The sequence below is a fragment of the Temnothorax americanus genome, unplaced genomic scaffold (assembly GCF_048541705.1).
Source record: "Temnothorax americanus isolate GAGA-0224 unplaced genomic scaffold, ASM4854170v1 Scaffold22, whole genome shotgun sequence".
Lineage (NCBI taxonomy): Eukaryota > Metazoa > Arthropoda > Insecta > Hymenoptera > Formicidae > Temnothorax > Temnothorax americanus.
The window spans coordinates 2,031,505-2,045,653 of record NW_027509360.1 but is presented as its reverse complement, the minus strand read 5'-3'; the positions used below and the strand labels follow the sequence as shown (position 1 = coordinate 2,045,653).

At 37.6% G+C, this 14,149-nt stretch overlaps 2 protein-coding genes across 7 annotated transcripts in view; one reads left to right on the top strand and one right to left on the bottom strand.

Annotated features, from left to right (window-relative positions):
- LOC143898137 (uncharacterized) overlaps positions 1 to 14,149 on the top strand; it is a 331,198-nt gene that overhangs the window by 126,518 nt on the left and 190,531 nt on the right. The window lies entirely within an intron of this gene.
- The window catches only part of LOC143898129 (dipeptidase 1), a 130,407-nt gene that overhangs the window by 105,091 nt on the left and 11,167 nt on the right, over positions 1 to 14,149 (bottom strand). The window lies entirely within an intron of this gene.

The window sequence follows — 14,149 nt, the reverse complement described above, 5'->3', positions numbered from 1 at the left end:
TTGCCACGGCTTTCGAATATATTAATCGCGAAAGGCGCACCGGATCGATCGTCATATTTAGAACAAGTATCTCGCGCACCCGTTTCTCTCTGTTGAAATAGTTACATGTAGCTCGATTAGCATAACGGAACAAAGATGATTTAAACTGCATGATATCTGAATACATGAACACATATCGAGGAAACATGACATGTATAGAATGCAGTCTACTTGCACTTCAAATGGTTCATATTTTCTTTGCTGACACGTGAAATTATAAATAATTAATATGCAATATGAACTATTATATTTTAACAAGAAAACACCTTTTTTATTGCGCTTCTGTAATATAATGTATAAGAAATATCAGGTGTACTTATATACAAGTCATTCTCTGGTGCATGAGGGCGAATACAGCTGGAATCTCTAGGCATATTGCTGGACTTGGAAACGGAAAAAAATACAACGCTTGTGTCAACCTCTGGTACAAGCAAAATATAAAATATTTAGTTTCCGTTCTGCTTGTTCGCAAACAAAATATTTCATTTTTATTTTCATGAACTAAAGTGAAAAAAAGCTTTTAAAATAAATTTAAAATTTTAAATGAAATTTAATATAAAAAAATCTCGCTTTTTACAGCAAATGATTGTTCCTGCAATTAAATGTCGATGGAATTTTGTGCCGCGCACACGTTAAATACGTGTTATTTTAAAATTAATTAAATAATATGTAGTATTTCATTTATCTGGTTATAACAGGAATGCCATTACTATTTATCTCTTATTATGAATTCTGATTAAAAATTCGTAACTGAAATAATTATTCCGTTTTTGTCCGTTTTCAAGATTTCAATTAATATTGTTATTATCTCAGTTTTAATATTTGGTCGGGCTACCTATATACATGATGACGGTAATAAACTATTAAACTATTAAACTATTATATCGTTCACTATTATAGTTATAGATAGTAGATCAACTAGATATAGACACTAACGCTATATTGAGCAATCATTGCCTTTTATGACCTCGATTATAGAGACGCTTTGTAGGAACTGTAATCCGCATACAATATCTATAAAATGACGTCAATACTGCATTTAACTTGCGAATCGCTTCATTATTTCACTCAGATACCCATCCAAAATCGATCAATAATTGATATTAATATACGAGTGTAATTTTTCACCTCTCGACTGCGTTATTTCTGCGCGAATTACGATCGCAATTTTCATCCATTTAATAAATTAACACAAATATAATTTTTGAAATTGTTCAATATTGTACGAAATGAAAGAGAGAAGAGGAAGAAAAGCGAAAATGAGCAGCTGCCTCGTACAATCGTATAAGTGGAAAAAAAATACTAATAATACAATCGTGATCTATGATACCTCTAATCTAATATTTTGATTTGTAAGTATATCAGAAAATTGTTTACAACTAAGAAAGTGAGAGAAAGAACAATTCAACAAAACTTTTTGGATTCAACAAAAGGTTTTGTTATTATTGCAAAATTAATTAGCCTTTGCAGCAAAAAATGTTGGTTGTTCACATAGTAACAAGACCTTTCTCTCAGTGCTCTGTGAAAATCATATTATTTTCATGGAATAAAAAAAGTTATTTAATTTGGGCTTTAATTGTTCATTGTCGACGCGATTTTTCTGCGATGAACGCAAGTAATGAGTAATTACAGATTTTGTTGACGGGATAAAATCTAATATCTCTCTGATGCGTGATATCGATCAGCTTCGAGCATATCCAATATGTATACATCGCGAGATCTTTTTCGTAGCGATTCAGAACAATTGGTAAGGTGAACTTTCGCGACTGATATACTCGAGGGACTCATTATTACCCACAACACCTCAGCTCTCACCTATCTATTCGCGACGAGTAGTACGTTTCGGATGTTTTTAGCGTGTGTCGGAAATCAAAAATCCTTCCGCAAATACTTCGGAAGATATCAGCGGCGATTCTAGACCTCCACTGCTGTATCGCAGACGGCATAACTTGTTTCGACCAACAAACGCGAACGTGCTCGGAACTGCGAATCCGCTGATTCTCTTGAGTGAATTAGACGCTAGGAAGGTATCGAAGGAAAATTTTTCGCAGTGCAAACGTGGATTTTTCAAAAAATTTAAAATACAGTTCCGGTATATAAAGTTTCCCCGATCTCTATATTCTTTTTTTTATTACGCGGTAGGAATGAAAGGAATATAATTGTAAAGGTGCAGATTTGAGCATTTTTTTTTAATTTTTAGTTCAACCGTTTATTTTTTAAAATTGTTTTTTTTTATTCTTTAATTAATTACAGAAATAATTTTGAGGTCATTTTTTAAAAAGGGACAGATTGATCCGATATAACTGTTCTTGAAAATAAAGGACTTTTCGCGAACTAAGTCTTTTCAGCGCAGTTAAATAGAAAAATCTATCCCATTTACTTTCTAATCTCCGAGTTTTAATTCGAGTTTTAAGCACTAAGATATTCCCATGCCCGAATATTTAAAAGTTTCAGCAAACTCCAATGGAATTTTTTCTGAGAAAAAAGCATAACTTATCTGTACGGGGGATTTTAGGACAGTCACAATATTACATTAAGATTTATGTTGTTAAATCGATGTGGAGATATGTGATTATTCCACATTATTTCTCGCATAATTCGCAAATAAAACGAACGTCCAGTGATGCATCGTAGGATATCAGAACGAGCCTACAGCTCCGGCGCAAACACAAACGCGCGCGCAATCCAGCCATGAGCTCTCCCTCGGAAACTCGGTTCGATCACGAATTCAGCGTGCGCGCACGTAGCGGCCGCGCTCGCTCTCCCGCCGGTGGATTCAGCTCCCTTTTGTTTTACTTCGCCTCTCATCTCTGACCGCTTCCCGTATATACCGCATTCTCAGAGCGACGGCGCGGCGGTGCTCTCGGTGTACGTGTTCTTATCCTGTATTTCCGCCTCCCGCGAGTTCCGTTCACGGCGAGCGATAGCGGAACACCGTCTATGAAAACCAAGGATCCTCCGGACTCTCCCTCCCTCTTTCTCTCGATGATCAGCGGAGCGGCAGCGGAACTCCGGGAGGATGATAGGGCGAAATAGAGCGAGATAGTACGGAAAGCTCGTTGAGACTTCCGGCGCGCGGTACTGTTTTATTCATCGTCTGTAGTCACAGACTACCACCTGACCGATCCGTGCATCCACGGTCAATTCCGCAAACACTCGATTAATCGACCAGAATCCTATTTTCGTTTTGCTATTCTGAAACTTGTACGCGAAAAGCAATCGCCTTTCGTCAATCGGCGCCTGTCTACCTGCCTTCTATTAGCGGATCTTATAATTTCTCCCTTCTTAGAAATATGTACGAATTTTTCTATTAATATTGATGAGTGGAGAGATTTTTATTTCCCTCTTTCATTTTTATTGAATTACTGAATAATTTGCGGTCGACTTTTCTATAACAAAAATATTGAGGTTGAAGTGATTGATTATCAAGAAGTTACAACGAATTAAGCTTCCGGATTACAAGTATTAGGTAAATTATGTTTTACTTGTCCGGCAACTTTTAGAACTTGACAGAATTTCAAATTCAGTTATCAATATTTAACGTTGGAATTTCAAGCGTTGCGAAGAAGAATAACATCTGATAAAATTCTCGTTGGAAAAAAAAAATCAACTTGAAATTAGACGAAGAATTCGAAAGTTGTTGCGAAAGAGTGCTCCGGAACATTTTGTATATTTACAAGAATCTTAAGAATCACCGAGATTGTCGATAGAAGAGCTCGTTAGTAATAAGACGACTCATCTCCGAGCGCGTAAACTTGGGAAAGTTTCAATAGACCGTCGAAATCTTCTCGGGGCAGCTTGAAGCTTGATCGGAATGTATTTGCCGACGTTTTAATATTCCATGACGGAACGTGACTACGTAGTGACGTTTCGTACATCTACTTACGGATTTTTATGCGCTTTTCGTGCTGTGGCACGTCACAAGGGTCATACGTTGCGCTACAACTGAAGTTTAATAAAATATCTCAGACGACGTAGCACATTCAACTGCAGCGCTTGAACGCTTCCCGCCGATATTGTAAAACTTTTAAGGTAGAGCTTCTTTACGTGGCTTGCATTATCGATCGATATACGTGCGCGTGGTTTTGCGGAATTGTGAAGCATTAATCGAGCCTGCAATAACGACCTGACTTGAGAAATGTTGTTTCGGGAAGAATAAAAAAAAAGGTGGTTTTAAAGGGAATTATTTGGCAGAAACATATAAATTTTTCCTATATAAACAAGTTAAGTAATATAATAGAATAATTACAAAATAATTAGAAAATCTATAATGTTTATTATGCTTAATCACGTAGATGATTCCAGCTAGAAGCGACTGCATTGCTTAGTACAGATTTTCATTACTTTCACCGTTAAAAAGATTTTTGAAAATAAAATATTTTGAACGATAGCTATATAAGATTTGTTTGATGTAACAGTAGCTTAAAACGACCGTATTCTTCTTCATTTTTAATCGCTCATATAAGTATTAATAAAAATCGTGCCAGAGAGACGTGCAATCGGTCTTTGCGAACAAGCGTAAACCTGTTGCACGGATTGATGGTTCTCTCACTTTCGGCGAATAGAAAAATATCTCGCTGCGAAACTATTACGCTCTCGCGTGAATTTCGTCGAGGTGGACGGTACGAGGGCGACGTCGTCGCGGCACGGCCGAAGCAATTTCGTCGCCGTGGCGAAATTGCCGTTAGATCGGCCAGATAATTTTCTCTCTTCTCCGGTGGATCCGAGGGTGGCCCGCCGGAGCGAGAGGGAGTCTTCATCATTTAAGGACGAACCGGGCGCCCAGCTCTTCGTCGGACGCGATCATCAATCTTCGCGAGGCAAGGGTAACACGTTCATCTCCCCAATTACGAGGCCTCTTCCTTACGGGAAGGAAGATTTGCATCTCAGAGGTAGATGCATCTTTTGGTTAGGTTGGAATCGACTCCCAGCGACTTTATAAAGACATTCAGTTTATGTGTCTTCCACGAGAGAACCATTTCCGTTCCACAAGATGAATGACGCTCATGATAATTTAGTTCATTCGTTTACAGTGTTTACACGAATATTCGTATATAAAAGGTGCTTATAATGAAATAAGTCAAATTGCATGGAATCTCAATGTTAAATGCAACAGAAGTAGAAAGTTATTAAGAAGAAATAGGGAAAAGTTATCGAGGATGTGAGTGTATATTGTAAGCGGTGGGCTAATTGTTAAATTGTTTCTCTATGATACGTCAATAATAACACTAAATCCCTCGGTTACAACTAAAGCGCATATGCGATGGCACAGTCATGCCCGGAAACCTTTTATTCTGAAGAAATAGAAATGGTCACGAAAGAAAGACAAAAGTCTTCCTTTTGCAAACTACAAAAGTAATGTTTTTTCAAATGGAATGGTCTCCAGAAAAACTGTATACTACCGGATACTCTTTTTAACTCGTTTAAACGCAAGGATCAGTTAGGACAACATAATGCAGTGAAAGAGAAAGAGGTCAACTATTATTATTGCAAGCTTTATGCTAGTTAATTATGATTTTATATAACGACGTAAGGTGTACAATGATATAAGACCGAGTGCGGGAGGGAGAATTCCTTTAGAATCTGCTCTTTTTTAGAGCTCAATCGATAAAATAAAATTTACAGCTCGTTGATTTAAAATCCATGTGAGTACATCGGCTCTTTGGCCCACGCCTTACCTGTACTCACATCACTCACTCACCGATCGATATAATTTTCTCGTCTCTCTTCGAAATTTGTCCGTGTGTTTTCTCTCTCGCTATACTCGCGTATATGGCGATCGCTGGTAAGGATTTCCTTACGATACGATATATTCTTGCCAGGTCGCAATCTCGCAACCTGGACGTGTCCCGATCGTAAACGCATACGCGCAACACGCACGTGCACGCGAGAGATATACCCGTCGTGCCATTACGTCGATAATGACATGCGGCGACGTGTTACGCTCCGATAGGTCGGCGCTACTCGAAATCCTGTGTCGGGGGCCTGCAAATCTGCGATGCAGGACATGCGATATGTAATCACTGGGAAATTGCTGAAATTAATTTTCAATTGTCAAAGCTGCTGAAGTGGATTTTCCATAAAATTCAATGTTAAACGCTGTACGCAAATAATCTGTTTGTTTTAAAAGCTGTATAATTTGCATTTAAAAAATCGCATTTGCATTGCATTTAAAAATTAAAAGAGATTTAATATTTTGGCGTAAATTATCAGAACAGAATTATTAAACGGAATTATTATTACACAGAAGTTTACGCGCTACTTTCTATTTGTACAGTAGTAACAAAATAATTAAATAATAGATATGTATGCATGTTGGATGTAGGAATCATACACCGAGAATTACCGAGAATAAAAAAAAATCTGTAATTTTTAAATAATCTTGTAATTTAAATAAAAACTGAAATTAATAATGGAGTAATGAAGTAAAAAAAAAAACTGAAATTAAAATAACCATGTATATAACACATCAGAATTTCCCAGTGGTCTATTTCTCGCGTAAAACGCGAATGAATCTGCAATAGTATCTTATTTGAGCGGCGATCCCATATATATACATGTGATATAACGTTATATCATACCTCTCTTGCTCGAGATGTAAATATGTAATACAGCAAATATTATCTGACAAGCCCCATGTAGAACTTTTTCGCCGTCGACGGGAAAATATCGATATTGTAATTTACATATCTGAAATTACCTGCGGCGCGCTATATCACACTTATCGATGCAAATCGAAAACCCGCGCTCGTTGCGAAATCGTATGTAGCGCAATTGAAATTTGCGATGATTCACGATCGTCGGTTCGGACATACGTTGCTTCGGGCGCGCACCGAGGTTGTTAATTTAAATGTTAAGCGCGGATAATTTTGCTATTGCGACGATCGCATCGTATCGCTCTCGTCACAAATTGTAAGGTGATGAGCCCGTCTCCCGGCATTTTGTAGGTCGCGTATGTTATCCGCGTTTTTTTGGACGCACGCTAGATCCGTCAGCTCCTCCTTTTTTCCGATAAGAAAAGACTCGCGCTCTTGACAGGACGATCAGTCAAGATCGAGCAGGGCAAGTCGTTCATCCAGCGCCAATTACTAAGCTTCGCTTCGAGAAGAAGTAACAATTTGCCTCCATCTTCTTTGCTTCGGCGTTTCTCCAGTATATTTTCAAACCTAATTTTAATCGACGAATGTTTACGATTAAATCCGGAATGAATTTTAATCTCTATCATGTTTCTCTTTCCTCTACAATTTAACATTAAAGTAGCGAAAGTAACATTAGTAAAATTTTCTTAGGTAAATTTCATCATATAAAAATGTAGACCAAATAAGACTGTAATAATATACTATGATCTTGCGATCGCAACGCATCAAAACTTGAATGCGAAATTTAAGTCGAGGCTTTTCGCGAGGCTTGATTGTAATACCGTCGCGATCTTATGAGTTCTCCGGAGAACTATGCCGATAAGTTTGATTAATTATGGATCGCTAGACGCGCGGCAGGATTATCCGTTTTCAGGGGAAATGCGAAAACGCGTTGGATACTTCCAATAATTCCGCCGTCTTCGTAATGCGAATGGGATTGGGTATTATACCTTTTGTCTACCCGTTCGTTTTATCGACTAATCATTTATCGCCCGGTCTCCTAATTTTGTTCCTATATTTTTTTTTCGCACGACCTATCGTATCGTAGGCGGATGTATGGCAGAAGCCTCATCGATCTTAGTTACGAAAGTTTTTAAACATAAGAAGATCTATCCGTTAATTACACGTTTCTCGAATGGCGTGAAAGAGGGTTTTATGGTGGGTAAAACGTTAATTTCTACCGAGTCGAAGTGCATGAACCTTGCACGTATATTGCACTAATGACCTCGTTGGAATCAGCAGATATACGAGAGCGGTATTCTTATCACGATGATATATTACGTTATCTTAATCTACGGACTGTCTTGAAAAAATCGCGTATTTTTTTGTCCATTCTTTTCGTTGAATTATTCGACCAGGTTACAATCCATTTATTCCTATATTTTTTGCAAAATTTTATTCACATGTTTCTTTTTTTAAATTTTATACACTCGTACAGCCTTCGATCGTTATACTGCAGATTAAGGACGTGTTCTCTCGTCTTTATACTAGAGATAATCGATTTTCTTTAGATTTTCTTGAAACTGTGAATATACGTTTAGGTGTGCTTTATGCGTGGTATAAATTTCAGTACCTCTTCCGGTATAAAAAATAAAAATACTGAGCCTCAAAGTAAAAAAAAATAAATAAATAAATAAATAATTTTTTTTAATTTTGGCATTTTTTTTCTTATATAACTCGACGAGAGGAGCAACTTTGGTCCTCTTGGCCAACTTCGTATCTCTTAGCGTTTGGCCTGGAAAACCTTTTCATTAGTAAAAGTTGAAACTTTGAGGCTCAGTATCTTGATTTTTTATACCGGAAGAGGTACTGAAATTTATACCATGCATAAAGCACACCTAAATTAACGTATATTCACACAGTTTCAAGAAAATCTAAAGAAAATCGATTTTCTCTAGTATAAGGACGAGAGAACGTCCTTAATATAGACTTTATTTTTTTTTGTTTTTACAAACTCAATGATAACCCTTCGATTCGTTTTGAACATGATCACTGAGTGCGCGCTCGCAATAAGTCGTCACTTGATCTCGACGCGAGTACGCTGTAAGAGAGGCGATGTCTATTTTTTTTATATATTTTTTATTTTTTTTATAAAAGCTCAGCTTTGATATCCTGTGAGAGCTCGGAGTCTATATCCGCGTTTTCACGACATGTCTATGTCGCTGTGTCGACGGGACGAAGTCGCGAAGATACACTGGTGGCGGTGGTCTTTTCGCGAGATCGTTGCGAGATCTTTACGAGTTCCTTACAAGTTCGTTGCAAAGAACGAGAGAAAGAGAGAGAGAGAGAGAGAGAGAGAGAGAGAGAGAGAGAGAGAGAGAGCTGTCTGCACGGATGTAGATGCGAATCCTGTTTATCGAGTTCGCGTTCTTTACAGCGTTGTTCGCTTCCGCCGTTTTAGGACGGCCTATAGATACAAGCGTCAAATAACGGCACGAAATGGCATTCTTCGCCTACTAACTTCCGAGGGAACATCTGTATCTTATTTTATTGACGTTCTTTCTTTTTCTTTTTTTTTGTTGCAATATGCGGTTTAGGCAAGCACAACAATTGCGAAAAGTATATCTAAATAGATTCGACGAACATTTCGTTTTTAAAGAGAGTTCTTTTATTTAATCTGTTTCTAAACCTTTTTTTTTTAGCATTTATGATATCGTGTGTGCATTGTGAAAACAACGAGAATTAAATTGTTGTTCTCAGATGCTTTTTCAACTTTGTATATAAAAGATCTGAAACATTGCTGAAATTAAGAATACGATAACAGACACAGAGATTCTGAAGTTCGAAGCGAGGATTTCGGAATGCAAGGAAGTGATCAGGTGCATAAGAAATAGCTAAAGTTTATGCCCAACGGGAAAATAATTAAAATATCCATACTCTACGATAAACTCCCATGCACTTGCATTTGTATACATATAATCGAATGTCTGTTCTTGGAACGCGCGAATGTCACGTTTATCCAAATAAAATTAAATGTCTGCCCGGATAAGATAGACGCTATTGATCGGCAATGAGCCTTTTCCCTTCTACTAAAAGGTGGATTCTCGTAATATCCCTGCTTTCTCTGTGCAAGCGAAACGCAAAACTCTCGCAGTTCTCTTGCGCGCTCGCGATTTCAGAACGGCCACGTGACTCGCAGCCCGATCCGCTCGAGTAAGAAACTCGAGGATATTTCGCGGGAATTCCCGGGAATCCCGCCGATAACTCTCTCCGTATCTGCGCTGACTCGGCCATTTCTCCGCTTCCGCGAGTACGACATCCGCGAGAAGTCCGATAAAATGGAAAGCAAGAAAAAGAGAGAAAGAGAAATTGAGAGAGGAGAGGAGAGGAGAGAGAGAGAGAGAGAGAGAGAGAGAGAGAGAGAGAGAGAGAGAGAGAGAGAGAGAGAGAGAGAGAGAAAGAAAGTCGTCGTTTATTTAGCGCTGCGCGATGCACTTCTTTTGGCTCCTTGAAAACGGAAAATATAAGACATGTGTGTTTGCGTAAAACAATATTTTCGATATAATATTCTCGAATCTCATAAATGTAAATAATGTAACTTGTAGCAGAGCCAATGTTCTTCTCCGGCCAGAAGGAAAGAGATTTCGACTTGGCCAATTCAACGATAAGAAATTAAATTCCTCCTATCTATTTTTTGTATTTTAGACGACTTTATCCTTATTGGTACAAACTTAGTCCGCTCTTACTCGAAATCTTTTACACGCATTTCTGTCATTGCCGCGAGTATCTCGGAGAAGAAATCGACGACGAGATTTACTCCGTTTGAACCTCGCTGAAGTCGTTACACGGCAAATGGAACGGGACTGCCAAAGAGTCTTCATGAGGAAAAGGGACATGCATCGTCGTCTTCGAAGATCGAATTCGACCTCACGACGAAAGGCTCGCGTACATCGCGTGAATAATAAACTCCGGAGCACTTCTTTCCAATCGCTAAAACCGCGATCATCAGTCCCGTATAGTCATGTTTTTAATCGCAGATTGCTAAATCGTAAAACGAGCGGGAGAAATATCGTCATCGATCCGATAAACCGTGCTTTGCGGTACATTTTAATTTTTGAAAAAGCAATCAAAATGCGGGGGAAAAACGCGAGTATATTTTAGCTCGATTTTAGCGTTGTTACGCATGAAATGTTGGTTTTCTACCGATAATATCTTTTAGTTTTGGTGATATTGAATACGTTCAGCTGAAACAATTTCAATGCAAATACCTGACATATTTTTTCCCCATAATCTCGTCTCGATAATGCTGCATGGGAAATTTTAGAATCAAAAATGGTTTTCTGTTATACAATAAGAATTAAATCACTATGCAATTGTAGTGAAAATTTTAAACCTTGTTCGGAGAAATAAAATCTAGTTTTATATATATAAATATGCTAGTTTATCACGATATGTAATAACGGATCACGAAGAGAGATTTGTTTCGTGAATTGTCGTGCAAGACCGACTTTGGAGATTCAATTCATTTTGTATGCACCAGTTTAGTAAGAATAAATCAAATAATCCGACGCTTGCGATACATTCGTAAGCAAATTCGAGATTGTTTGAAAGCGTTGCCTTGGAAAGTTTCATGCGAATACATTTAACGATCGAGCCGTGAAGACCTATCGAGCGAAGCGATAAATCGCCGAGGAGACACGGAAAATCACGAGAGAACGCCGAAGTAAAGCAAGATGAATGCCAGAGGAGAGAGAGAAAAAAGAAGAAAGGAAAAGATCAACGACGAAGAAGAGGTCACACACTTGAATTCGGCGAGCGGAAGAGCGATGGCGCACGAATCGATATTGGCGAATGGCCGAATGGCGACTTCATCACGGGGTATCATATGAAGAATTTGTGACAATAACACACTAGGTAATTTTATCTTGTATATTTATCTACAGATTTGTTTACAATTCTGATGAAAAACAGTAGTATTTTCAGATTTTATTATAGTAGTCGATTATTTAATAATGATTAGAATACATGTACAAAGATTGATATTACTTTTTTATCATACTCATAATTTTACAAGTTTGTTCTATACAACAACAAATGCACTGACTTGGATCTTATTGGAAAAAAATCCATCTTCCATTTTTCAGAATATAAATTTCGGAAACGCGAGAAAAACATGCGTTTACTTGGTATACACACGCGCGATTGCTTCTTGTCGTAACAGTCTGACGGCGTTTAATCGTTAATTAGATGTCGTTAAGTTTTATTAGTAATTGGATAAGTTTACGATGAGACGAAGACTCCGGGGCACAATGCGTGCGATGCCTGCGAGGGCGGGCGTCGCCGTTGTGTGCGAGTGAACTTCGCGTTCGCGAGACGGTGAACTCGACAATGCGACGATTCATCGCTCCCAGGATGAACGTATTTACTTTCGAGCGTTTTCCTATTCCGCCTTTCAGTACACCTGGCAAACAGTCTATTACGTGATATCGACAGACGTTGAAACTGCACGGCCGGTTCCGTGCGCGAAACAGAGACAGGCAGGCTCGCAGAAATCTCGCCAGAATTTTTGAAACGATTTCTCGCTTGCGCACCAAGTTTATGTTTTCGAAAACCCGTTTCATATATCTTTGCTCTTTCACGACAACATTAGATTATCTTTTAATTTTATATGGAATACAGTTTTTTATTGATATGATCTTCAGGAAATTCAAGGTTTTTAACATCAATTTATTGTAAAAATAATTAAATTTGATACTTAGATGTTGGAATTTTATGATATACTCGAACATCTAAATTTAAATTTTACGTAATAGATGTCTATTTTTTTAATTTTAACGTTTCCTCTGGATTTTCTTGCTCTCCTAATTTCATGATAATACTATTACGCGCGTATATTCGGCCGAAGAAATTCACGCTTGTCGTGTAAATTCCACCCGGTTTTCCGCAGGTCGCACGAGGAAGAGAGCTCGCGACGTACGCGGATTTTCCCGCGATTTCCACGTGCTAACGAGCTCTGAGTTTCTTGCGTGAAATATATCGCCATAGTCGTGAAGCGGGTTGCGGTAAGGTCTGTAGGCCATTTCCTCAAGAGCTCGGAGTTTCCACCCGATTCCTCCGTCTTGTCCACGGCCCTGCAGCGTTTTTCTCCCTCACAGTTCCTCTTCTTTCCTCAACTGAGCTTTCAGAAGACGAAGCGTGAGAGAACCGCGTGCTCGCGACATGATAAGCTCCATTGGAAAATCGATATTAATCCCCGTATTTCTAGACCGAGCAATATGGCATTTAAAAACACAAATAAAACATCCATTTATAAAATTTACTTTAAATGTGGCTTGATATTTTACATATTAAAAAGTTTGATAGAAAAAAAGGAAATCTGTTTGGAAAAACAAATTAATTGGATTTTATGTTTCATATATATGCGCTTGTGAATTAAATTTGTTATTTGGTCTTTATCATCAAGGCTCTCTCTCGTTCTCTCACTTCATGTGAGATGCGTTAATAGTGCTTTCCATGAAAAATCTGGAACTCTGCATCTACAGCATCTGGCGATATATTTTAGTGGGTCGAGGTAATTTCAAAGCCTGCGGTTCGCAAACTGCCCCAACTTTAGCCTCAACTTCAGTAGAGACAGGTTCCCTTTGCACACGCTGTTCGATAATCGTGTAATTAGATAATACTATCTATAATCGGTATCTATTTAGCGCTTGCCACTTTAAAGCACGTTTAATGTATAGCTGAAGTGGATTAAACCATTTGCGAGGAAAAATCTGCATCGCAAACTGTGTTCTATTGTATTTTAATCTCGTTTAGTGCCGGCATAATACGGTGAAACAAAAATTAAAAATATTTTTTGCTTTTTTCTGTTATTAAATTTTTATTTAATTGTAAATTGTGAGTCAATATAAATTTAATTATAATATAATTTGATTAATACATTAATATAAATCTAATATAATCAAAAGTCATGAATTTAAAAGCATAATATTGATTTATGATATACTGAAGTATTTAAAATTATGAATCAGAATAAGTATTCTATGCATTTACTGTGCTACTTTTTATTTTCATATGGTTGTGTTTTTGGCACTTTACCACTAGACATTTTATTTTGGCCAACTTATACAATTGATTTACTTTTACTAATAACAGTTGTAATTTTATTCAACGGAAGGCAACACGTGGTTTTTACTGAAGAATATCTTATTCGCTAAGTAACGACGATAAGTTTGAAAATAATTATAGGCTTGCAGAGTAACTGGCAAGATCAAAGTGATCTCGATTTAACATGTAATGTAGATAGAAATTATGGAACAGCGTTTTACATACGGATATCGAGTTAAGTGAAGTTTCGTAATTAAATTTTATAAAGCGGGAAGTTGATAGTATAATTGAGCGCGAAGGAAATTCGATTCATATTTTATGCGCCAAGTATAAGACATTAACTATAAACGTCATGATTCCGTTTTATGTGCGAAATACACATGCTGCGAAAAATTTGTTTTCCTCGCATGATTAATGAAAATCTGGCA